This window comes from Carettochelys insculpta, chromosome 13, assembly GCF_033958435.1.
Source record: "Carettochelys insculpta isolate YL-2023 chromosome 13, ASM3395843v1, whole genome shotgun sequence".
In the NCBI taxonomy this organism is placed as follows: domain Eukaryota; kingdom Metazoa; phylum Chordata; order Testudines; family Carettochelyidae; genus Carettochelys; species Carettochelys insculpta.
This window is the reverse complement of record NC_134149.1, coordinates 16,048,534-16,074,085: the sequence shown is the minus strand read 5'-3', so window position 1 is coordinate 16,074,085 and position 25,552 is coordinate 16,048,534. Positions and strand designations below refer to the sequence as shown.

Sequence of the window (25,552 nt, the reverse complement as noted above, 5' to 3'; positions counted from 1 at the left end):
TCCACTAAAACATCTTCAATGCAGTGTCCCTTGCTAGCTCATTCTTCCCTTTAAGTTCTTGCCTTCGACTTCTGTATTTCATCAGGCAGGCTGGGTTTGCCTGTCCCTTTGCCTGCTCTGGCTCTGCAGCAGCCTTCCTCATCTTGATCTGCTGCAAAATGGATCTGTCTTCTCAGGGTATGGTCCCACTGTGATTTAAAATTCCACAGTACTGTATCTGAGACAGCTGACTTGGATGGTGGGACTAAAAATTGCAGTGTAGATATTTGGATTGGGCTTCAGTCCAAGCCCCAGCATCTACACTGCAATTTCTTAGTCCTGTGAACCTGAGTAAGCAGGCCTGGACCAATTGCAGCCACGCTACACATCTTTTGTGGCAATGCAGATGCACACGTGGCTTGTCCACAGTTTGCCTCTGTGAGTCCCTTTATAGACTTCTGCTAGTGTCACCCACTTATTTGTTCTCTTTGTTTACCCCCCAGCCTGAAGCAACTACACACCACACAAGAGAAACAATAACCTGGGAGCCAGTCCCTGCAACAAACCTGACGGCCAGCTCTGTCTGCATATCTTCTCAAGTGACACTATCATAGACCTAACTACATCAGCCACACCATTGGGGCTCACTTACCTGCACATCTAATAATGTGATATATGTCATCATGAGCCACCAATACCTCTCTGCCATGTACACTGGCCAGACTGGACTGCTTCTATGCAAAAGAATAAATGGATGCAAATCGTACATCAAGAATAGTAACATTCAAAAACCAGTAGGAGAGCACTTCAACCTCCCTAGACACTCATTGATAGACTTGAAAATTGCCACGCTGCAGGGAAGAAACTTTCAAAAACAGACTTCAGAGTGAAACTGAAGAACTGGAATTCATATGCAAACTTGGTGCTATCACACTTGGGCTACGTCTACACGTGCACCCAACTTCGAAATAGCTTATTTCGATGTTGTGACATCGAAATAGGCTATTTCGATGAATAACGTCTACACGTCCTCCAGGGCTGGCAACGTCGATGTTCAACTTCGACGTTGCTCAGCCCAACATCGAAATAGGCACAGCGAGGGAACGTCTACACGCCAAAGTAGCACACATCGAAATAAGGGAGCCAGGCACAGCTGCAGACAGGGTCACGGGGCGGACTCAACAGCAAGTCGCTCCCTTAAAGGGCCCCTCCCAGACACACTTTCATTAAACAGTGCAAGATACACAGAGCCAACAACTAGTTGCAGACCCTGTATATGCAGCACGGACCCCCAGCTGCAGCAGCAGCAGCCAGAAGCCCTGGGCTAAGGGCTGCTGCCCACGGTGACCACAGAGCCCCGCAAGGGCTGGAGAGAGAGTATCTCTCAACCCCCCAGCTGATGGCTGCCATGGAGGACCCCGCTATTTCGATGTTGCGGGACGCGGATCGTCTACACGTCCCTACTTCGATGTTGAACGTCGAAGTAGGGCGCTATTCCCATCCCCTCATGGGGTTAGCGACTTCGACGTCTCGCCGCCTAACGTCGATTTCAACTTCGAAATAGCGCCCAACACGTGTAGACGTGACGGGCGCTATTTCGAAGTTGGCGCCGCTACTTCGAAGTAGCGTGCACGTGTAGACGCAGCTTTGGTGTGGCTAGCTCACTACAAAAGTAATTTTCCATCTTTAGGTATTCACTCCTCTTCAACTGTTGGGAGTGGCCTATATCACTTGGATAAAAATGACTTCGTTAATACTAGTCCTCTGCATAGTAATGTAACACACTCATCTTTGCATGTGTATATATATCTGCCAAACTGAAGTTTCCATTTCATTTCATGCAAAGTTGATTTCAGTCCACAAAGCCTTATGTCCAAATAAATGTGTCAATCTTTAAGGTCCCACAGGGCTCCTCATTATCATATCAATGGGGAGTTTAATGTACATGCCAGATTTTTTAAGGCACATTATACTCTTAAAAGCTGCCATTCAAAAACCATACACCTGTTTCAAAAGAGTAGGCTCTCTTTCCACTGCCACTCCATGCAGCAGTGTTCAGTAGTCCTACCACAGTCACAGCATGGATATAAAGTAACAAAGCCAAGACTTGCTCCCTTTCCAAAGAGCCAGTGCTATTATGAAAATGTCTGCAATGTAGACTTTGGGTAAAAGAATGTCAAGATGCACCTGCATCTCTACCATTTCTCCACCACAAAACACTGGGCGAAAAATGACCTGACCTGGTAGGCAGCCATTCGTCTCCTGTTACTCCTCCCTTGCTATTATTTTTTCCCCGTGACTCCCTCAGCAAAAGTTACTTCACAGCGATAAGTGATGTTCCTTCACTACTGGACTTGTCCACATTTGACACCATCAGTTAGGGATTCTATGTCCCATTTGCTATCCCAGCTGAACATTCCTATAGGAAGAAACCTGTAAGTATGTTTTTGTGGCTGCCCACTTGTGTAGTGGTTTTGCACTCGGTCCAGGGTGTCTGGTACACACAGCAACAACTTTCCCTAGGGAAGTATTAACATGTGGTTTACTTTTAAGTAGAATGGAAAATAGTCCAACTGTTTTGAAGGATGTAGTAAAAATTCCATCCAAGCCCTGCTTCCCCCCACCCACACACACAAAAACCCACCAGAACAAAACAACAACAACAAAAACCTTTCCTACCCAACTTCATCAGGCAAAAGCCTGAACTTCGCACTGGAAAATTTTGCTGTCACGTTTTGCAGGTTCAGACACTGAGAAGGAGCAAAATGAGTGTATGTTTCCATAAAGATAAGGGTATGTGTACACTGCAATGAAAGACCTGTGGTATGGCTGTGACTGGTCCAGTCAGGTGGCTCAGGCTTGCTGTGCTCAGGTTGTGAGGCTAAAAATTGCAGTGTAGGTAGCTAGTCAGGCTCTGGTTGGAGCCTAGGCTTTGAAACTCTGTGACAGGGTGGGTTCTAGGCTCAGCCCTCACCTGAACAGCTGCATATTAATGTTTAGCTCTATAGGCTAAGCCCTAGTCAATTGACGTGGTTTCTGAGACTTGATAATGGGACTGTATGTGTGTGGTTATTACAATATAGTCATATCTAAAAAAAGGGAAGGTGATTTGATGATTTGTGTCTTAGGCTGGGTTCAAATTCTGGTTCACTACAAACCTTGTTACTTCACTACAAACATTGTTACTTTGGCCTTACAGAGATGCTGTTAGGATAAATGCACTGAAGTCAGTAAGGTACTGAGATATGATGATGGGGGGCATATAAAGAGCTAGAGAGGAAGGAGAAAGGATTTTGCAAATATATGGCTTGTAGCATCTGTGTTAATGAATGAAGAAGCTAGTGGGGAAAAATAGAATCTAATGGAAACATTGTGAGATTTGTCTACTTTCTACATCTGTAAATTAGTCTGAAAAGATGTTATAGGACACAAGCAGAATCATTGTACTGGCGATATGAATGTTTCTCATTCAGTTATGGTTCAGTCGACTCTAAGTTAAATATTTCCCCATGTTACATGAATTAGTAAAAGGAACCAGAAAAAGAGTGAGAGAAGTAAATGAAATTCTGCCCTCTGGAAAGCAAAAACTCTTGATGAAACAACAAATTAAATTGCTGTCTCAGAATGACTATCTGAACAGAAGAAGCACTTCAATAAGATTAAAAAGAATACCCTAGGCAGAATAGTTAAAATGTCCACATAGTCCCCAAAGCAGACAGCTTTCCCGAAATCAGGAACTAACATAAGGAGCACAAAGAATCAAAACCTATATTAAGAATATTGAAATCAGGCAACTGAGCAAAGATCCTTATCCACAAATATGTACATTTGCTACTTATCAAAGTATTCTGCAGATAAAATATATTCCTCTATGGAACCAAGACACACACACAGCAGAAAAACAGTTACCAATTCCTCATCAGAATGTCATATTTTCAGTTAGAAAATGCAAGCAAAACACAACAGTGCTCCTCAAATCATTTTTCACAAACTGACCTGCCTTAGTAAAGCCTCCATGTAACAATCAACGATAAAGTTCTAGTTTTCCCTTTAAATATTTTCATAAAACATCATCTGGTCAGAATGTTTTTTAAAGTATAGTACAAGATTTATTTCTGGGCACCCCCAAGGAACGGGGGTTGCCGGATAATCAAATGTGCTAGTTATTGGAACAGGGCCACAGGGCTACCGCTGGCCCCAGCTGGAAAGCCAGCCCTGTTCCTCCAGACTTGGCTGGGAAGCTGGCCCAGCTTCTACCTGACCTGGCTGGGCACCCAGCAGTTAGCCCCTCTCCATGGGTCCTGGCAGATGCTGGTTAATAGAGTGTGCTGGTTATCTGAGTACAACTTTGTCTATAGATACGTTATCCAGATGTACTATTACCTGCAGCAAAAACACTTTCATTTCCATGACAGTCCATTAATACCTCCCTAACATTCTAACACGCTTTCTGTTGTGAATGTTAAAGGAATGCTTTCAACTTAACAAAAAAAATCTTATGTTATAAATCCAGTTCTTGACCGATTATTAACACCTGAAATAACTACAATATTTGTCTCAACCATATGCTGATTTGAACCCCAGGTAACTCCAGAGAAATCAATGGAGTTGGAGCACTGGAAAGCCGAATGAAATAATGCACACACAACAAAATTATAACATAATTTCAGAACTTTGTTTGTTTTATTCAATATTTGATGTGTTTTTACATTGCAAAACTCTCATTCACTACAGCAGCATCAGGGATGAATCCTATCTGAATGAGCTCATCTTTAAAGGATTTGTCATTTTTAAGTAAAAATATATTAAACACATAATTTAGTTAGCCAAATTCATCCTTGTTTAATTCCATTGCCTTCAATCTGCCTCCATTAATTCCTAGTCTATCTAGATTATATAAAATATAGAATAGGAGCTTTCCAAATGGAGCCCAGTCCTCTCACCCCTCCTACCCCCTGCACCATAGAAAACCATGTGGAACAGCCATGGGCTGGGGCTGCTGATCTGTAGGGCAGCCCACCTTAGAGTGCTGCTGGCCAGGAGCTGCTCAGGCAAGCACCTCTTGACCAGAGCCTGCCTCTGGCACAGCACCCCAGCTCCTTCCCCGACATTGTAGGCCAAATGCGCTCCTGCTCCCATAACCCCTCCTAGACCCTGCACCTCAATCTGCTGCCCCAGGTCACCACCCAAACACTCTGTACCCTCTTCCCTCCAGCCCCAGGTCACACCTCCCTTTCAGATTCTGCATTGGTTTCTATATCCCTCTTGCAGGTCAGACTCCTTTGCTGCACCCAAAGCCACTTCAGATTCTGAACCCCAGTACCCCACCCCAGGGCACAACCCCCTCCATCACCCAAATTCCCTGTCAGACCCCACACTCCTACCCAAAACTCTCTTCTACTCCAACCTCCATGCCAGACCCACATCCGCTCTATGTGATTCTTGACCATTTACCAAAATCTTGGAGTAGCCCCCATATCACACATTATTGCCCACCCCCTATTCCAAGCCATTCCCTTTTTAAAGGGCTCAGTCTTACTGAAAACCATGAAAATACAAAACATTTAATGTGAAAGGAAAGGGTATAGTTGTATTTGGCATTCACTGTAACAAATATTTAGTGACACATTAGAACTAATTCTTTGACAGATCACTTTTAGTAGGTGTCCTTTGCAGGAGATTGTTTAACTCAGCCCATTTAACAATTCCATTCCTTGACTTTGCTTTGAGAGAGCATTGACATTTGCCCTTCTTATTTCTCTAAGCAGCCACACAAATCCAATAGACTGGGTCCAACTATGGAAAACACCAGTGTCATAAAGCTTAATTTCAATAACAAGCTTCAGCAGCTCAGAAAATGCATTGCCTTCATTCCTCTTACAATGGAAAGAAGTATCATTTAGTCTCTAACAAGGAAAGGGGTAATGAGGTAAAGATTTAGTGTTCATGTTTATAGGAGTTTAACCAGTGCAGTGAGAGAAAAATATTTTCCATCCACATTTTGTTGTTAAAAAATATTTGAGATAACTTCATTCCAATTTACATTTAGAATGCAGAAGTTAATAACTATAGTGATTCAATTAAGCCTGCCAGTAAATATTATTGACATTTTATAAAAGGAACTAAATATCTGAAAGTAAAAGAAAATGTAAAAAATGGTTATTCTATTTTTGTTCATCTGTTATTTCATGTATATCACCACCTACTTTTTACATTGCACTTTTTATCAGTAGGCTTCAGAGCACTTTTGCATAGGAGGTTAGGTATCACCTGCACTTTACAAACTGGGTAAACTGAGGCAGACAAAGATGAAGGGGCATGTCCCTGATGAACTTTGCAGACCAGTGGCAGTGCTGTTAATACAACTAAATTTTCCTGAGTCCCAGTTCAGTGCTCTATCCACTAGCTGCCTTTTTTCACAGGGCTGCTAAATTTGGCTAATTGACAAGTTTAAAAAATTACTGTTCCTTTGTGCCCTTTCACGCTTTGTTCTTGTCCGTGGTCATTAGGCACTTTCAGGCACCCTTTGTTGACTGCAACACTTATTATGGGAGAGGAGATATAAGTTTGTGTACTACTAATTGATAATTCCGTGTGAGGGAAGTTTTAGGAATCTTTTCTTAGCATTGGAAAATCTTTATCAGCTTTCTAGGGCAGAATGTGTGAAATTCTCACACAATTTAGGACCCTGATGGAGCTATAGGAAAGAAAGATTCAGTAAGACAGAAAATGTGTAATAAAACCACAGAAATTATGCTACGCATCGGCTGCATCTACGCTAGCTCCTTCCTTTTGGAAAGAGCATGGTAATGAGCGAGTTGGGAAAATGCTAATGAGGCTCTGCCATGAATATTGGAAAGTGCTGCTTTATGAGACAGGAGATCTAACCCTATGGCAGCGCCTCATTAGCATCTTCCCAACTCGCTCATTACCGTGCCCCTTCCGGAAGGAAGGGGCTAGTGTAGATGTAGTCATCCAGTCTTAAATTCTGCAAAAATATTCTCTAGATGCATGCAGTTTATGGTAACCATACTGAAAACCACAAAAGAAGCTATCTTTTTTTCTGCTTTTCCCTTGGATGGGTAATGGGACTCTCATTATGCTTCCATCAGTTCCCAGTATTGCTATACTTACCTAGTTAATTTGATGTACCAGTTATAGTCACATACCAAAAACACCTCACTAAGGTGCATTCCCAAGTGTTTCTACAGAAGCAAATGTTACTCTGTCTCAAATAGTAAACAGGTTTAAATTCTTATAAAATGAGTTTCTAGGTATGTCTTTTATTTCAAATAAACATCTTCTCTTTGTATGGGAATTGTGCATTTTTCTAAACTAATGACTATGTCTCTGTAGAATCCAGCTCACTCAGCTTGCCTTGTACCTGAATTGAGGCAGCTTTCATATATTCTTATAGCTGTCTCAACATTACATCCACTTATATCAAAAATGAACTAGTGATAGACTATAAAGTTGATCTGTCACAGCTGCAACTGAACACTGAAGACTTCCTGCTGAAGCAATTAGTATCTTGCAACCTACACAAGACCTAGAATGCTGGGGCAGGTCCCAACCTATTCTTCAGAAAAATAAAAGCAAAATAACCCCCAAAACCACACGCTGAAATGGTATGCCATAGAGAAATGTAGTTGTGCAGGGGGAGAGAACATACATAAATAACTGGGGTGCACCTATGCTCATGAAACAAAAAACCTGCCCATTGTAGGCTACTTCCTCCTTGGTGCAAAGTGCACTGGCACCATCTACTACGGGGCCGTCCAAGGACCCTTGGAGCAGGCACAGGCACTGTAGCCGTCTCAGCACCATAGGAGCCAATCTCCAGGGCCGAAGAAGGAGAGGAGGCATGGGAGGTATAAGTCGCTGATATCCAAGTGTGGCAGCCAAAAGTCCAAGGCTACGGCGCACACTGTCAAAGGGCAAGAGACGTGCATGTTGCAGCCAGTGTAGAGTGGGAGCCCACACATGCTGAACTTGCCCTCAATGCCGGAGGCGTTTCAAGCAGCGCAAGGCCTTCTTCAAATGATGGCACTGGGTCCCTCCCCATTGGTAGAAGGTTGGAACCGTAGCATCAAGACTGAGCGGTTGTGGCCTGTGGATGTTATGCTAGTGCCAGCCCCCATGCTCATATCAATGCTGGCACTGACACCGTAATTGGTGCTGAGTGCTCCGGTGCCGACCCATCAGGGAGTGACTGTGGGCCAGTTTCAGGTGCCCTTTGCTCCAGCACTGGCATTGGTGCGCTTGACATCAGCGCCAACTCCAGTGGACCTGCCATAGTCATCTTCTTCCAACTCTGTGTTGGAGTCTGACTCGTTATACTTGAGCTCTGGGCGCAGTGGGAGCTCAAGAAGGTTGCACTATAGCTGTCACAGACACCGTAGTCATCGTTTGGACGATATGGGTTGGCTGCCAGCTTTGCAGGTGACGCACCAATGGCCCTCTTGGACCCTGCCAGCATTTCACAAGGCACAGGGCTGGAGTGTGGGTGTAACTTCGGTGATGCCAGGAGCCCCGCTGATCCCGTGCTCGACCCTCAGCATTGCTGGGCACCCCGCCACTGTAGCATGAGCAGGAAGCTTCTGGCAACTGTACATGAGCCCACACACACCCAACTTGGAATGGACATGAGCAATCACTTGAAGAAGAACTGAAGTTTTAGTTGCTTTTTGGGAATTTTTTTAATAAAATGGTTTAGCATTTAGCTCTTATTTTTACTACTGCTTCCTATGACAAGGGAACAAAAATGGCTTTACTACAGACAGAATATTATTTTGGCACAATGATAATTAAAAATATTGTGTTACATGAAGTGTTTGATTTTATTTATTTGCCCTTTATCCCTGCTATGTTTATCAGCAGCTAATTTTTTTAATGTTTCGTAGTTCAGAGGAGATACTAAAGTAATGTATAGTGGAATCAAAAGGAGCAGTTAACTCTTAACTTTCAATGAATAACAAAGGATTTGATAACAAATAACAAAGTTGTTGTTGCTTATTTGAAGTGCTGTATCTGTGTTGGTGAGTGAGGTAATGGTCTAAGGCAATGTCAGAAGGCCAAAGGGGAAAAGAGAATCAGTTCTAGAACAACTGGGAATAATGTCTATCTATTGATCTATCTAAGAATTTGTGCCTCTGTCTGACCATCCAATAAGTCCAGTTGTTGAAGAACACTTCTTAAACAGTAAAAGCTAGGGACCATCAAATTTGGTATCCTAACTTACAGCAAACTCAGAGTTTAATTGCACCAGGAGAATGAGATGTGCCTGGAATTCGATTGTTTTCCATAACATGGAATGGGAGGACTCTGATAAGAAGGATAATTATGTTCTGCAATGACCACTAGGAGTAGCAAGGATGGGGACAGTTATACTGCAGAGTGATCACAGAGGGGTGGCTGCACCAGGAAGAGAGTGGCCACCAGGGGCTGTCCATAGTGCTGGCCACGGGTAAGGGGCTACCGTTCCCCCAAATCCTCCCCACTCCTACTCTCAGCCATACTGCCATATGGGGTGAGAGCCCCGCCAGCCAGTGCAACCCTGTACCTCCCAACCCTGGTCCTCCCATATGAAGTGATGCCATCACCACCTCCAAGAGGAATTGCTGGTGGAGGAGTGCCTGGGCAGCACCCCCTGAGAAGACTCTGGGGGAGGCTGGGCAGCCCAGTCCTGCCCCCCATGCAAGGAGCTGCTGGAGGGGCCGTGCAGGCAGAATGGCTGGGCACCCCAGCTCAGACCCTTCTCTGCCTCGCAAGTAGCTGTCAGATAGGGTGGCAGGGAAGCCCCACACAAAGAGCCACTAGATGAGGGGAACCAGGCAGCACAGCCCTGGTTCCCCCATGTGAGGAGCTACTGGGAGGAGCCACCATCTGAGCAGCACCATCCTCACTGCTACAGGCCCTGCCCTGAGACCTCCCCTCCCTCTCTGAATTCTGTACCCCTGCTGCCTTGGAGAATTTGGAATCAACAAAAATGTGAGTTTGGAAGGGAAAAATTCCAAAGCTGTTATAAGTTACCTTGGCTAATCCAAAGTATAAAAAACAAGGAGACCCATAGCACCTTAAAGACTAACAAATGTATTTATTAGGTAATGAGCTTTTGTGGGTAAGACCCACTTCTTCAAATTTAATGCAGTGCCTAGATTGTTACACATTACCTTTTCAGTTACATGCACTTACTACATTTCCCCAGAGGCTATTGCAGGTTTAGGTGGTGGTCTGCTTCCTTGAAGTAACTGCATGTATACAGACAAAGTACTGCTGATAAAAAATTATATATCAAACAAATTAGATGTATGTCAGAAAACTATAAATAATTAATTAAATACTGGTACAGTAATAAATATTAAAGGAAAGAGCAATAGGTTCCAAAAGAGTAGTTTCCTTACCACGACTTGTATAAACTAGTTTAGAAAAATGCTGGGGCATGTTACTGTCGAGAGACTGAATTATATATTTCTGGGTATATATTTGTGCTACTATTAACATTTGCTCTACTTTCTGTCTCTGGTGCTACACAGTATTTCAAATTTGATCAGTGGCTACCCTTGCTGGAAGCAGTTTTAAATAAAAGGTGGCATACATATTTTATATTTTAAATTAATTTATACAAGACCTGATTGGTTTGCACCTTGTGTAGGCATCTATACTTATGCAAGGTGGACATACAATGTTATCAAATCAGCACTTTCTCCTCACTCTCAATAATCATGGTTTACATACAGTCTGCAAAGACGTAAAGGAGTGCACAAGGATGAGGTAGTAGACCGTCCAGCTTGTGTGGCAGCATGCCTGTCATAAATTGTTGGCAGACTTACAGAAACAAATTCTACAACAAAAATACAATGTTCTCTTCATTATGGGACATGCATAGCCTAGCATCACAAACACGTACACAAAACCAACAGCAAGAGAAAGGGATGAAGCCTCTATGTTGGCTCTTCTGTAAGATCTTAGAACTTAATTCTGCTTCCATGAATACTGACACCATAACACTGTAATTCCATTGGCTTGGGTCATATCTTTCCCAGTTCCACAAATAGAGGAGATCCCTATGCACTGATCTCCAGACTCACCAGGTAGAGGTGGATCAACCACCACCATGGCACCATATTCATGCTCTCCTATGAACACCATGGGTGCAGGACCAACAACAGGAGAAGAAAAGACTGATGTGGGTGAAGAGTCACTCATTGTTCTACCTGCTATTCTATGGACAGTCTCAAAAGAAGAAAAATAAAATACAGCCTGGCTTTGGGGTAGGGAAAAATACCAGGCCTCTATGAAAACAGAGGAATTTGCTAGGTATAAGAAAGGCCTTTCAAATTTCTTTAGTGAGAGGACCAAAATACCCCATTCATTCCTACCACAACTCCTCCAGAAAAAATGAGAATGACTCTTCAAGGCAATCCCCCTTATATTCCGCTCTCATTTGAGGAGAAATGAATTGACCTGTAGGCTCCAAAGTTTTACAATGGTTTGTTTTTGAGTGCAATTATGTAACAAAAATACTTCTACATCTCTAAGATAGAGACTGCAGTAGAGCATTGTTTCTTAAACTTTTGAGACCACAGAACACCAAACAATATTTTTCATGAGGAACGCCTATGAAAATTTTCTTAAAAGAAAAATCATTGTCAGGGCACAAACACAAACAAAAAACCAAAAAGCAACATATGCAAGAAAAAAAAAGTTTAATCAGCTATTATAGCCTGAAGAAATAGCATTGTACAGTAAACTCTTTCATATCTGGCTGGCATTCTATCATCTGGAACTCTCAAATAACCAGCATTTTAATCATAAGAAAATTTTAGTTATGTTTTCCATAAATACAATAGTGAAAGTAAATGCAAATATATTCAGCAAATACAGTATCACTTTACAGTGTACACTACTACTGTTTGTTTTTTATTAATAGCTAATCTTGTTTTTCTTTAGTGTTATGTATTGCTAGGTATGCCTCTCTATTATCCAGAATATTCAAATACCTGGCAACCTCCTGGGTTCCTGGGCTGCTGGATATGAGAGAGTTTACTGTATCTGGTTTTAATAACAGAAGATATATACCATCAGCGTACTTTTCCAAATGCTCATGACACACCTGCAAGTTTTTGACAGAACACCAGTGTTCCATGGAACATAGTTTAAGAAACACTGCACTAGAGTACTTGTCTCAGGGGAACTGAAAAAAATACTTAACATTTTACTGTGGTAACAGCTGCGATCAAAAATAACATAAAGTGATCACCTTGTATTCTCTGTTGTAACTGAAGTAAATATGTTAAAATGTAGAAAACATCCAAAAATATGTAAATAGATGGTATTCTATTTCTGTTTAGCAGAATAACTAAAATCGAGATTAATCACGATTATTTTGCGATTAATTTTTAATCACTTTACTACCCTATTAACTATTATATCCACACAGCAATTATGCTTAGCTGCTGAATTCTTATCTAGCAGCCCTGCGATCTTGGAACTTCTGTGCATATTGAGATTTCTATGGAAGTTAGCATTAACGAAACAGACTGTTAAATTTCCCTAGGCTCATCCTAGACATTAAGAATATAAATGTAAATTAGCAGAGAAGAACTAGGGGCTGTGAATACTAACACTCACTTAAGATTCCTTTTCATTGAACATAAATGCAGAAATTGAAGAAACACTCTTCCTCACTTTCCAAAATTCTATTAACAATTTTGGCAATGTTCCTCTAGAGAAACATTGTGCTACATCATGATAATATTCAGAAAAACTACACACAGAAGATGAACATCCCCAAGCCCAATAAATCATGCCTCATTTAAATCTATTCAAATTTGGAGACTTGCTTGCAACATGTTAAGAGACTCTTTCCCGTATTCTAATTCAATGACACTGAATGATAGCTTAAACAATATAGTCCTGATGTTCCTCTCCAGCATACCACCATAAATCAATATAACTCAGTTGAATGTATGAGATCAGAATTGTGTCTATTTAATTTAATTAAAAACTAGTTCCTAATCAATGTTGCATTTTTGTTTTAAAATACTGAAAATAGTTGGAAAAAATCACTCTAAACAATGGTTTCCAAAGTCAAGATAGTCATAGGTATGATACATTTAAATGGTATTTTGTTTGGAAATTGCCTTGTGAGATTTATGTTGTCATCCAATACTCATTTTTAACATGTTTCCTTTATGTTTATGTGTTCACACTGTCGAAGAGACATGCTTCACAGTTTACTTCAGTTGACTCTCTGCTGCCCTCTTCTCAGCCAATGATTGTTGCTGGTAATTCAAGTGAAAATAAGAAGAGTTAGAAGGATACGTACAAAGATTATTAACCTTATACATATACTTCCTCTCTAGTGTACACATTTTGATGAAATTACTAGCTTTTTCTAATTTCAGAAACTCACTTCTTTTGAATACACCGAACAATAATACTTAATTATTCTAAGTAGTTATTATCTAGTTCTGCATGCTTCAAGAAACACTGCATTTAAAATATTTGAGGGCAGTAATTAATAGTGTGCTACTGTTAAATCTTTCTTATAGCCTCTGTATATCTTAATTTTAAAAAGCACATTTTATATAATTTAAATATAAATTGATACTCTGACTAAATTCCATGGCAGTAATTCAAGGGGTTCTGGTAAAACCAGAACTGAAAATTTTGACACAATTTGTTAAATGCCAGAAGACGTTTCCCATTCACTATAGCATAATTACTTTGGCTGCATCTACACTATCAAGTTTTTTTTGGAAAAGCTGGGACTTTTTAAAAAAAACAAAAACAAAAAAACCCTTTGAGTGTCTACACACAAAATGCGCTGTTTCGATCTGAAATGGAAAGAACGCAGCCCTTTTTACAGCTGCACTCTTCCTCTCCCAGATGAGGAAGAGTGCCTTTTTCCGAAAGATTCTTTTGGAAACAAAGCCTATGTAGATGATCTACAGGCCCTCCTTTTGAAACAGCAGCCTGCATGGCACAGGATGTTTGATCCCTGGCCCATTTTTTCAAAAGAGCAGGAGTTGTGTGGACACTGTCTATCAAAAGAGCAGATGAATCTTTTGATCCGCTTTTTTGTGTGTTGACATAATCTTTTCAAAGAAGTTTTTTCAGAAGATCTCTTCCAGAAGCGATTCTAAGGACCACTGTAGTGTCGACACAGGTTTTAGAAATATAGATGGGGGAAGGGAAAATCTTTCATGCTAAAGCTTGTTAGGACTATAGCAGTTACAACAGATTTCGAGGCAGGTGTTTTGTTTACATTGCTCCATTTTGATTTACTGATTTAGGATAAGAAAGAAAACTTAACAGTAACAGAATCATAGATGCTTTATAAGATATCTGGATAAGTTTTGCCTTGTGTTTCTATTTTAAGTCTCTCTAAAGCAATTTGCATAGATAGCATTTTAAACTATGGTTTAAAAAATAAAGAACAACCCCCCTCCATAAATTTCTGATATATATGTTTGTGCATTTAACAAATTAATGTCAAAAGTTTCAGTTTCTGGTATCACCAGAATTCTTTGAATTATTGCTATGGCATTAAGTCAGAATATCAGTTATATTAATATTATATAAAAATGTGGTGTGTTTGGAACTCTGACAAAGGCTTATCATTGAGAAATGTGAACTAATAAGGCAAAAGTGACAACTGGGAGCTACTGTCCAGCATCCTGAACAATCTTCCAGGTAACTATTGGAAGTAATTACTTCCAGACCAGGGATTCCCAACTTATGGGTTGTGATTAGATTTGTTAAAGGTGGCCAGCACCTTGGAGCTGCACATGGCTCTCAAAGAAGCCACGTGCAGCTCCTTAACTCTGCTACATCCAGCAGCTCTGGCTATCAATAGGAAGCAATTACGCATTACAAGACAGCTTCTCCACCTTCGTAGCCACCCCAGGCTGGCCACTTAACAGACTCTTGCAGTAAGTAATTTTCATCTCCTCTCCACACTTGGGTCACCAAGTCTTCCTGAATTGTCAAAATGAGTCCTCACCTGGAAAAGGTTGGGAATTGCTGTTCTAGACCACACGCATGCTCCATTCCATCCAGTGGAACCCACTCTGGCAGCCTTTGTCAGGTTGCTTGCCTTCAGAATGTCACTTGTTTGCTTCATGGAAAATTATTAGCAATTTTTCATATTTGTACTTCTGCACCACTCACTCTCAGCTACATGCCACATAACCTCAATGATAATCCTCCCAAAGTCACAAATTCAGAAGAGTCAACATGGCACGTTATTTTATCACAGCCTGTTTACATCTGCCTTCCACCAGTCATCCTTTCTTGTTGTGGGAAAGGCTTTTGCTTGTATGCTGCTCTCTCACAGTGGAATAAAATGCTTCTCTGCCAGATTTTACACCCAGATACAAATTCTGACATTAAATTATTTTTTTCTTTAATAAACCCCTGATACTTGTCTTCAGTCCTTAACCTTAGGCATTCAATTTCTTGAGAGTGATGTGGAACAATATCTGATTTTGCAACTCACTTGTTCCCACCTCTGATCTATGAGATGCAGTCTCCGATGAAAAGTCTACATCAGAAAGTGGTAACCCTGGTCCAAAGCTCTGATTAATCTTATGATACAATTCATTGCATAGTCTGTCATTCATTAGATATTATGTCCCTCATCTGTTTCCCATTCTAAGTTTAAGGAATAGTTTCTGATCAATGAAAAGGAAGCACTTTAGAAATAGCTTCTCCTACCAGCTCTCCCCTTATGGCTGATGAGTAACTATTTTTGACAGGTGTCTGTCTCCACACCCCCCGAAAGAAAAAGTTCAAACCCTTATTAAGCAAGGGTGAATTTTAAGTTGAGAATTTAGTTTTCAAGGTTTTAAAAAGTTTTAAAACAGCTTTGTAAACATACATGCAGTAATCTTGATATGCCACTATTTTTCACCTCATATAGCTGTTTATCCCTCTTCAAAGGGAGGGGGCTGTGCACAGTAGCTGTAAAACACTGCACTGTTTTAGTAATATTTTATATCCATTTCTATGCACGTTGGATGTAAAACATTACAAAAGGTGTCATTTTATATTTGCTTTGCACACACAGGTGTCAATAACTGCACATGGTACAAAGTAATGAAGATTCAAACTCATTAGATTTATTAAGTGCAAAGAGATGCATATTTATCACAATACACTATCCTTACATTGACCCATGGTTTATTGGTTTGCTTAATGCATTTTGAAATCTTGACTTATTTTCTTACAAGGCATACTATCACAAGAAAAATATAAGTTTATATATTAATTGACAATGCAATTTAGGTCAACACAGGTATTACTGTTCTTTAATGCTGTAAATGTACTTTAATAGGAAGTATTTATAGGAAATACATGACTTACAGCACATGTATATATATATATATATGTGTGTGTGTATATATATATATATATATATATATATATATATATATATATATATATATAAAATAGAAGTTTTTGAGGCGGTTTGATGAGTTGTTTTTTTTCCTGAAAATATTTTGTAATATGTTCATGAGAACATTTATTGTGTGTCAGAATTAAGGTGATTGTACTGTGGAACATGTATGGTTGCACTGTTGATAGGAATAATGTATCCAGGCTTATTTAGCCTGATTTTCAGGGGTTCTGACCAGTTTTCAGTGTTTTTTGTCTTCAATGCTCTATGCCAGCTGAGCATCTTCCATGCTTTGAAGCTGGAATCCTCAGGTAGCTGGATGAGCTGGGTTTCCAGATGCTTTGTGCTGAGCAGCACAAAACAGCAGGAGAGAGGTAAGGATTTTGGCACACAGTCTTGTAAATGTTAAATAGACTGAATTGATTACAAAAATTCTGTGACTTCAGTGTGCCTAGGATTTCCCCCAGGTCTTTTCACAGCACTTAGCACAATGAAGCGAAATAAATAATGGCTGAAAAGCAAAACATATATTGGGACACTAAGTTTGAAATTGTTGTGGAAATAATGTGTTAGCAATACAACACTTTTTGCAAGCAACAGGTCATCTTCTGGTTTTAACTGCAGTAGAAAGCTCTAGACCATGATAATGCACTGGGCTTCCCAATGAATTGTCTCACTATGTTTGCTTTGGCCATGGAAATAATACAGCAAAAACCAAGTTATTTTCTCCATCCACTTTTAGTTCTCTACAGAACATTAAAGTGGCAGTTTCTTCAAGATGGCTTGATGAGGGAAATTTGACTTTGTGCCCACATTTATTGCTTCTTCAAACAGAGAAGGGGGGAAAGGTTGTTTGTGTTTACTTTTTATCTCTATCAGATCATATTTTACTTCAAAATATCAGAAATGTTAAGTTGTGCCTTCCCTGTTCCCCCCCACCCCAAGAGTACTGGATAGACGATTCATATGGACAATAGATGCCTTCTCGCCTTTTAAGTGAAGAGGGAATGTTGATTCTTGAAGCAACAGATCTTTTCTTGTAAGTGCTTTGAGATAAATGTGTCACAAAACAAAAATCTTTAGACTGAATCAAAATCACTTCTTCTCTGCCTCAAATGCTTAATTACAAAGATAAGGACTTAGTCCACAATCCTTCAAACACTTATACACGCCTACTTAATTTTAAGTAAAAAGTGTAGTGAAGTCAAAACGCTCTTACTCAAGGCACTGGCTCCATGTTTACATACTATATGCGGGCATGCTGCATGTACATGAGCACATTCCCACTGTAAAAAAGGATGTTTTACATGAAGAAGGGTCTGTGCTTTAGGTCAGCATTTCCACTCAGCAGGGACTGTTTTCTTGATTTATTTTAATTGCAGCTTACTAGAAACAGACAACACTGGAAATTCTTTGGAAAGACATGTTGAATCAAATGTCAGTGGGTACCCTTCTGTTTTATTGGCAGAGCAGACACTGATGTGGGCCACATGGACATTTTGTATACTTCATGTTTGAATGAATGAATAACATGATGGCGGTTCTGAGATAAGACCTGCGGCTCCAGAATCGGGCTGATCAGCCATCAACAGACTCACAAACAGGAGGGCAACATGCAGATGTCCTACTCGTTATCAAAAAGACTGCTAAGAGGAGAGAGAAGGGACATGAGGTCTCACTTTTGTTCAACCCTTAAGATTAAGAACTTCCCCCAAATTGCAATTTACAGACACTCATCTAAACAAATAGAGCAATCAGCTTGAGATATGGGCGAAGAGCAAAGTTTTTGTTATGAAGAGGGTTAGATGAGGGGCTAGATTGCACTACAGTAAACCGTTGAGTTATAGAGTGTTTGCAGGAGCACAACACCCCATAACTCAAATTTTTGCACAAGTTAGAGCGAAGCCAGGCGGCAGCCCAGTTCCTGACTCCCCTGTGCCTGCAGGAACCGGGAAACTGGCCAGTCCACCAGGGCTGGTCAATTGCATGGCTCCCAGAGTGGCAGGAATCTCGGAACCAGGAGGGCAGCCTCCTTCCTGTCTCCCCACTGCTTGTGGGACCTTGGAAACTGATCAGCCATGTATGTGCCGGTCAGTTTCCTGGGTCCTGAGAGTGCCAGGGAGACAGGAACTGAGTGGCAGCCTGGTTCCCAGCTTCCCACTGCTAGGGGGACCCAGGAAACTGACCAGCAAATGGCCAGTCAGTTTCTGGATTCCCCTAAGCACTGGGCAGCTGAGAACCAGGCTGCCTCTTGGTTCCCAGTTCCCTGCTCCTTGGGGGAGAGGACACAAGAAACCGACCAGCCATGATCTGATCAGTTCCCAGGTCATGCAAATGGCAGGGAGCTGGGAATCAGACAGGAGCCTGGCTCCCGGCTCTCCTCACCTTGCAGAGCCGGGAAACTGATTAGGGCAGAAGCCCTGGTCACTTAGTTTCCTGGCTCTGCAAAGGGAGGGGAGCTGGGAGCCAGGCTGCCCTTTGGTTTTCAGCTCCCCTCCCCTTGCAGGACCTGGGAAACTGAACAGCCCACCAAGGCTGGTCAGTTTCTTGGCTGCTTCTCCCTGCTTTCTCACAGCCCTGCCTGGCAGCCATGCCACTGGGGAAAGGGGCTCTTAGTCTTCCTAGTTGCTTGCAGCTGCGGGCAGCTAGGCCAGCTGCAGGGCAGCTTAAAGTTATGCTTAACTTGTGTTAAAGCAAGTTACACACAACCCGGACCCACATATTTTGAGGATTTACTGTGCTAAAAAGTGAATTAAAACTTCATTTGGTGTGAATCTAGGCACTGACTTATTTTGAAAAAGTCACCAAAACGCATTTCTTTTTTGAAAGAAGTATCCATGCATAGACTTGTACTGAAAGATTTTAGGAAAGTGCCCAATTGAAAAATCAATACAATATTGAGTGTAGAGTAGTAGATCTGGCCACAGAAGTATCAGCTACAGGAAGCCAATCATTTTCACCTCTTCTCCTTCTTCAGTGCAAAAAAACAATCTTAAGGGTAATTGCTGGTGCTCAATTTAAACCATTCCTGAAAAAGCTCTTTAGGAATCCCCATTACCTGTGTACCCTTTCTCAAGAGTGCTGAATCCTGAAATTACAGAGGAGATCATCAGAAGATTAATGGAACACGGGCAGAGGGCTTGAAGCACATTTCCTCCAAGATGCAGCAGGGTAGTTCAGAATTTTCAATCTCCAGGGATTTATTTGATTAAAACCACGCCTTAAGACATGGACTGGCTAGGGGTCCTCCCCGCCGCGTCTACTCGCTGGTTACTACTGTCCTGCGATGAAACGTTCAGGTAGCTCAACTCTAGGGGGCACAGGCGAAGGGCTGCTTCCCTCCTAAACTCCGCTAAGGAGCCGGAAAGGTTTGAGCCGCCGCAGCCAGATCAGCGGCTGGCCTTCAAGCGGGGGCTCTCGACCCTCGCACCCTTTCCCTAGTTGCCCAGGCTGGGGACGGCTGCCTCGCCTCTCCGCCCCGGGCAGCCTGAGGGAGCGTTCCCCCCACGAGCCCCGCCGCAGGGTCCCAGCGGCCTCCCCCACACGCGGTGCTGGGGCAGAGGCGCCAGTAGCAGTAGGCGAGGAGTTAACTGAGGGCGCGGCCCGCGAGGAGCCCTGCCCTGGCCAGGGTGCTCACCGCCACCCCGCGGAGCAGCTCGCCCTGCCCTCAGGCTCCCCGGGTCCTGCAGCGCGCCTTCGAGGAGACCTCCCGCGGGCCTCTCCGCCGCCGTCCCTGCAGCGGGCGGCGGCTGTTGGGCGGCGGTTATCGCGCGTGCGCGGCCCGCTCGGGCATGCTCGTTAACAGCCGGGGAAGCAAAATGTAGCGGCGCGGAGCTGGCAGGCTCTCCGGCACTCACCCAGCGGAGAGGAGCGGCACCGGCACCGGCACCTGCACCTGCGGCGGGGCTGAGCACCGAGCGGTGGCTGGCCTTCCCGCTGCACGCTCCTGCCCTGACGTGCCACCGCCGCGGGCGGGGATGCGGGGTGCCCGCAGCAGCAGCGGCGGCAATGTGGATTTATGCTCGCCTGCGGTGTAGCCGCCGAGGGGAGCGGCAAGGGCACAGACACCGGACCTAGAGACCATGGCTCGCGGCTCCCACCGCCGGGCTGCGCCGGGGCGCCGCTGAAACTTCCCGCCCAGCCCTTCTGGCGAGGTGAGTGGGCTCCCAACTTCGCTGCCGGGGAGCGGAGTCTGGGGGCTGCTGTGGCCAGACTGCGCGGTGCCTCTCGCCCAGCCCAGCTGTCTACCTGCGCGTGCCTCTCTCGGGGGGGCACCGGCGGGCTATTGGCCGCCTCCGCACGCGCCCGCCCTGCCCGGCGGTGCGAGCCGTCGAGGGGTGGTAGGCGGGGGCGTCCATCTGGCCGCCAATACGCCCCGCCCCGCCCCTCTTTTTCCCTCCCCGTTAGGGCAGGTAGTAGGCGCGCGGCAGCGCGTTTTCCAGCCACAGCCGTGGGCGCGGGGCTTGGCGCTGGCTGCGGGGGATCCGGCTCACGCGCATCTCAGCGCCGTGGTGCGTGTCTCGCTGTGTGCTGGACGGAGGAATAAACTCTTTCATTTTGCCTATAGGGGGTCTCCTTTGCTCACGGTTGTGACTCAGCCGGAGCGCTCTAACAAGTGGACGGGGCGGATTGGCGGGGCTCTCTCCCCTGCCTGGGCTCCTCTCGCCCCAGAAGGATGCGTCCCTCGCCCCTCGGTGGGCATCGTGCTACTGCTTAATTGGACGCCTCAGGGACAGGCGCGGCAGGGGGCGTGTGTCGCTTTCCCGATCCCTTCTGAAAGCGTAGCCTGGGCTCGGCGTAAACTTAGCGGAGATAACAGTAGGTCTGCAGTATTTCTTCCCGTGCTTAAAATTGGGGGCAGTGGGCAGTAATGTGCCTCTAGCTTGGGGAAGTTTTTCTTGGGAGCTTCGAATACCAGTTGTATTATTATTATTATATGGATCAAGGGAGATGATAGTAAATTTCACATCAAGATCCAAAATCCGCGGTGAAGTCAGAGGCGAAGAGAATGAAATGGCTCTTCTGAGTCAGCAACGCGATTATCTCTCTCTCTCTCTCTCTCTGTTAATAGCGGGTGGGATTGTCTTATTTTTCACGGAGCCTAGAAGTAATTACAATTAGTAAAATGTTTAAATATTACTACTCCCCTGCCCTTAGTGTGCTCTAGTTATTGTGCAGTTGCAGCACCAATGGATACATGTAGGAGTTGCAGTGATCCCTGCTTCGAATGCTTTCAGCTATTTGTGTTTTTTATTTATCTTTTGTTTTAATGGCTTTTAGCTGCAGTCCAAAGTCAAACACTTCAGGCTTGGAAAATGAGTGCGAACGCTGTTGTGGTAATTACATATAGTGAGAAAGCTCTTTCATTTTTTATGTCATTACACTATTCTGTTTTAGCCCATATCACTTTTTGATATTAAGGACTATTAAGTGTGCTTGATCAAATACAGAAAATTCTTTTTTTGTATTTGGCTTTAAATTTAAAGACACTTATTTACATTGTTGGAATTTAACTGTGTTAATGTTTCATTGATCATATCCATAGTAAATAAAGCTTGTAGATACCTGTCTAGACCGTTTGCTGTTTCTGTAGTTGTGATTAACAAGTCAGATGTAATGTATTGTGAAAACAAACAGCCATGATGTTGTGCAGACACATCACAAGTGTCTACTTCATCTCCAAATGTATTTATATGATCAATTCTGAACTGCATTTGTGTTCTTTAATTACCAAGTGTAATTACAAAGTAGAAATAATTTTGTGTGTCCAGCACAGCATTCCTGGTGTTGTCAAAAAGAACAGTTTATGATTTCTAACTAGCCAGGTACACTGTACAAGGAAAATAACTATACCCATCAAAAAGTGAGACTCATCCTTCACTTCCCTATTTTCCTTCTGCCCTGAATGTGGTTTCTTTCTCTTTACATCCTCTTTTATGTCTAACTTGCACTGTTCTGTCTTATTTTTCACTCAATGAATATAGAAATATAACTGAGGACCATTTTTTTTCCTGCTTGAGCCATATCTGTAATACAAAACCTTTATAACATGTTGAAGTATTTGCAATCTTTGTGGTGGTTTTAAATTAAGAGTTGAGAGCTCTTAAAGTTACATAGGAATCTGTCAGTGTTCTTGAATATCACAAATGCAGTTTAAATATAATTCTTTTTCTTCCTAAACTTAGTATATACTAAGCAATAGTTATAACTTTTCAAAATGAGCTCAGAAGCATAGGTTTTTTTGGGTTTTTTTTTGTTTTTTGTTTTTTGTTTTTTTTTTGAATAAAAGGTCTTCCTTGAAAATACTTGGTCAAAGAGATAATTGAATGCTTAAAAAGAAAGAAAATACCCATATTTGATTTTCTAGTTTTGGGTTAGGTAAACTTGTCATGTCATAAATTAGAACATTGTTTTCCATATAATTCATTTACTTCTGAAAATCCAATTACCAACCTTAAACTTCAAGTGGGAAGGTTGGGAAAGAAGTGTTATAACATTGTAACTGGAGCAGAGGGGCCTACATAAAAATGGCATCTAAACATAGAAATGTTAATGTGTTCTATTACAGATATATGTAGAAGCTATAATACAGTGAAGACATGGTTATTTGTTTGGTTGTTGTACTTTTTATTTTAACAAGAGCTTGTGTCAGGAAATGGTGAACAAACACACTTATCCCCCAGCATAATTCATTTTAACATATTTTTAAAAACCAACTGCATAGCTTTCTCTCAAGTCCATGATACTGTTTCCACTGAAATTGTGACTTTAATTGGAACTGTTAGTATATGATCTTATATATAGCTTATGATATTTAATTTAAAATGAATCTCAAACTGAAAGGGCTTTAAAATAACTAAAGCACCACAAAAAGCAGTAATATTTGTACAGTGCTCTGATTGACTTGTTGAAGGAGGTGCAGTTCCTAATTTACATGTTGGAAGAATGAGACATAAATATTTAAGGTTCCCATATTGTGTCCTTTGAAGTTCATGTCCAACTGCCAGTGACTTTAGTGGGAGCAGGATTGAATACTATATCAACATCCCAAAGACTATACTGTGAGAACCATGATTAAAGTTTAGGGGTCCCCGAGTCCTGATGTGTTATTTGTATACGTGGATCCATTTTATGCCTAAAGTGCATTTTTTTTAAAAAAAAAAGAGACTTTATGACAGTGAAAAACATCAACACCAGGAAGTTTTAGGTAGAGGTTGGTATGTCTAGATAATGTATCGCAGCTCATCCAAACTCTTTTTTTTATTGGACCCTTTTGTGCTTCATTTAGTGATGAGCTAATATTAGGAGTATATAGTTTTCTGGATCTTTCATATCCTTATTTTGCATGATCAGGCAGAAGGTTTTCAGGGTTGGGCCCACCAGGATTGTCCCTGAAGACCTGTAGTAATCCACAGTCTTTCATTCCAAAATGATCAGATTTTTTCTCTTCTGATGGTTCGTTTATTTATATACTCTTTTATATTTTCATAACTGGAATTGTCAAGTATATAGAAAAATTCTAATCCATAGAAACCTGAGTGTTAAGTAGCCAAAATATTTTAATATGTTGGCCAAAAAGTTTGTTATGCTGGCATATTTTGTTTAAAAAGAAGCCCCTGCCAACATGGCCAGTAGACACTTGGAAGTAGTATTTTGTTTTGTTTTACTGTTGCATACATTTATCCAATTTACTTAAGGTTCAAACTTCAGGCTTAATCTGTTGCAAATAATGAACTTATTCCTTATTTCCTTCCATTTCTATGACAATATAGTTTGTTTATGAATTTGAATTTAAAATATATATTGTCTACATTGTATAAAATTTTTTATATTTGGGTGACTACAGCTGGAATAGAGAAACTAGCATGTTTCAAATGAGTTGGCATTAGATAGGGACACTTGCCTTTTTGTTTGTATTTAACTTCCAAGTATTTTAAATTACTGTTCAGATAATACAATTTTAATTGAAAAATGACTTTTGTAACAGTGAGAAATGAGAAGGGTAGTATAATGCTAAGAAATTTAAATCTCTTCATGTTCATATTTTTGAGTAAACACTGTTGCTTGAGAGTGTCAGACTTTTTAAAACTATTGTCAGTCTTCATACTGGCTCGTGGCTTTGGAAGTTTTCACCAAGCCTTCACTAATTTCTCTAATCCTAATTGGCAATATCTCCATTTACTATAGATTGAACCTCTCTAATCCAGAACTCTCATCTGGCAACATCTATAATCTGTTATGATTTTAGTTAGCTGAACAGCCACTTATGAGTGTGTCCAAGGTTTCCAAGGTCCCAAAAAGTTTTTCTAGCCACTAGTCCTGGCTTTCAAGCTGTGTCTACGCGAGAGTGCTCTGTCAGCAGAAGTTACTGTTGGAAAAACTTCTGTTGACAGATCATGGCTACGCACGAAAGCAGATCTCTCTGTCGATAGAGAGTGGCTGCTTTCTCCACAGAATGGCTAACCAGAAGCACAGCAGACAGGGCTGCCCAGTGAACTGGAAGCCCTGTCTGTTGACAGAGGGCCCCCCAGAGTGTCCACACAGCTTCTTTGTCAAGAGATTCTGTTGAGAAAGGCAGAAGTCTGTTAACAAAACACATTTTTAGTGTCAACAAAACTTTCTAGTGTAGGCGTAGCTTCAGTGTTCTATGCTGTTGTTTAGCTGTAACTTACCCCTAAATGTCTAAGAGCCTAGTAAGCAGTGGAAGTGTCGGTAAAGCGCTAGACAGTATTGACCACCCATGGCCAAGCAAATTCTCTCATCCGGCCCTGGTCAGATCCCGAGGGCACCGCAAGAGAGCAGTTCAACCTGTAGTTCATGGCCTCTCATCAGTGGATACCACTTATGCCAGGCTCTGCATAGGATGTGTGTTTGTTATAAAAATGTACAATACTATATTCTAAGGACTGCAAAGACACTGAAGCTTCCATTTTTTTGGACCTGATCCAGAATAAAACTCAAGTTTTCATTGGGGAGTTAAGGGGAGACATGCTGTAAGCTTTTGTATTCACAGCGTGGTAACTTTTTGGTCTATGGTTTTTATTTTGCTAGTGTTACTGTATGGGGTATGTGACTGCTAGCTTGGTTTAGCAAAGGTTAATGTACATTACAAATACAAAATAGTTGTGATTACACTATACACAAGCATAAATGCATCAAATGTTGCCC

The 25,552-nt window shown here is 42.0% G+C and overlaps 1 protein-coding gene and 1 long non-coding RNA gene across 3 annotated transcripts in view; one reads left to right on the top strand and one right to left on the bottom strand.

The window, feature by feature from the left end:
• Positions 1-11,670: 11,670 nt before the first annotated feature.
• On the bottom strand, positions 11,671-20,145 carry LOC142020116 (uncharacterized). Of its 2 annotated transcripts, XR_012647278.1 has the most exons (3): positions 20,022-20,145; positions 19,443-19,472; positions 11,671-13,265 (listed from the first exon to the last, which is right to left on the bottom strand). It is a non-coding gene; the product is annotated as an uncharacterized LOC142020116 (long non-coding RNA). The 2 variants fall into 2 exon arrangements; XR_012647277.1 differs by having other exon boundaries at positions 19,443-20,141.
• Positions 20,146-20,219: 74 nt separating this feature from the next.
• Positions 20,220-25,552, top strand: part of TENM1 (teneurin transmembrane protein 1) — a 516,043-nt gene continuing 510,710 nt past the window's right edge. Inside the window, exon 1 of the mRNA XM_075007401.1 lies at positions 20,220-20,538. The gene's annotated coding sequence lies outside the window, so the exon portion shown is untranslated. The remainder of the gene's footprint in view (positions 20,539-25,552) is intronic.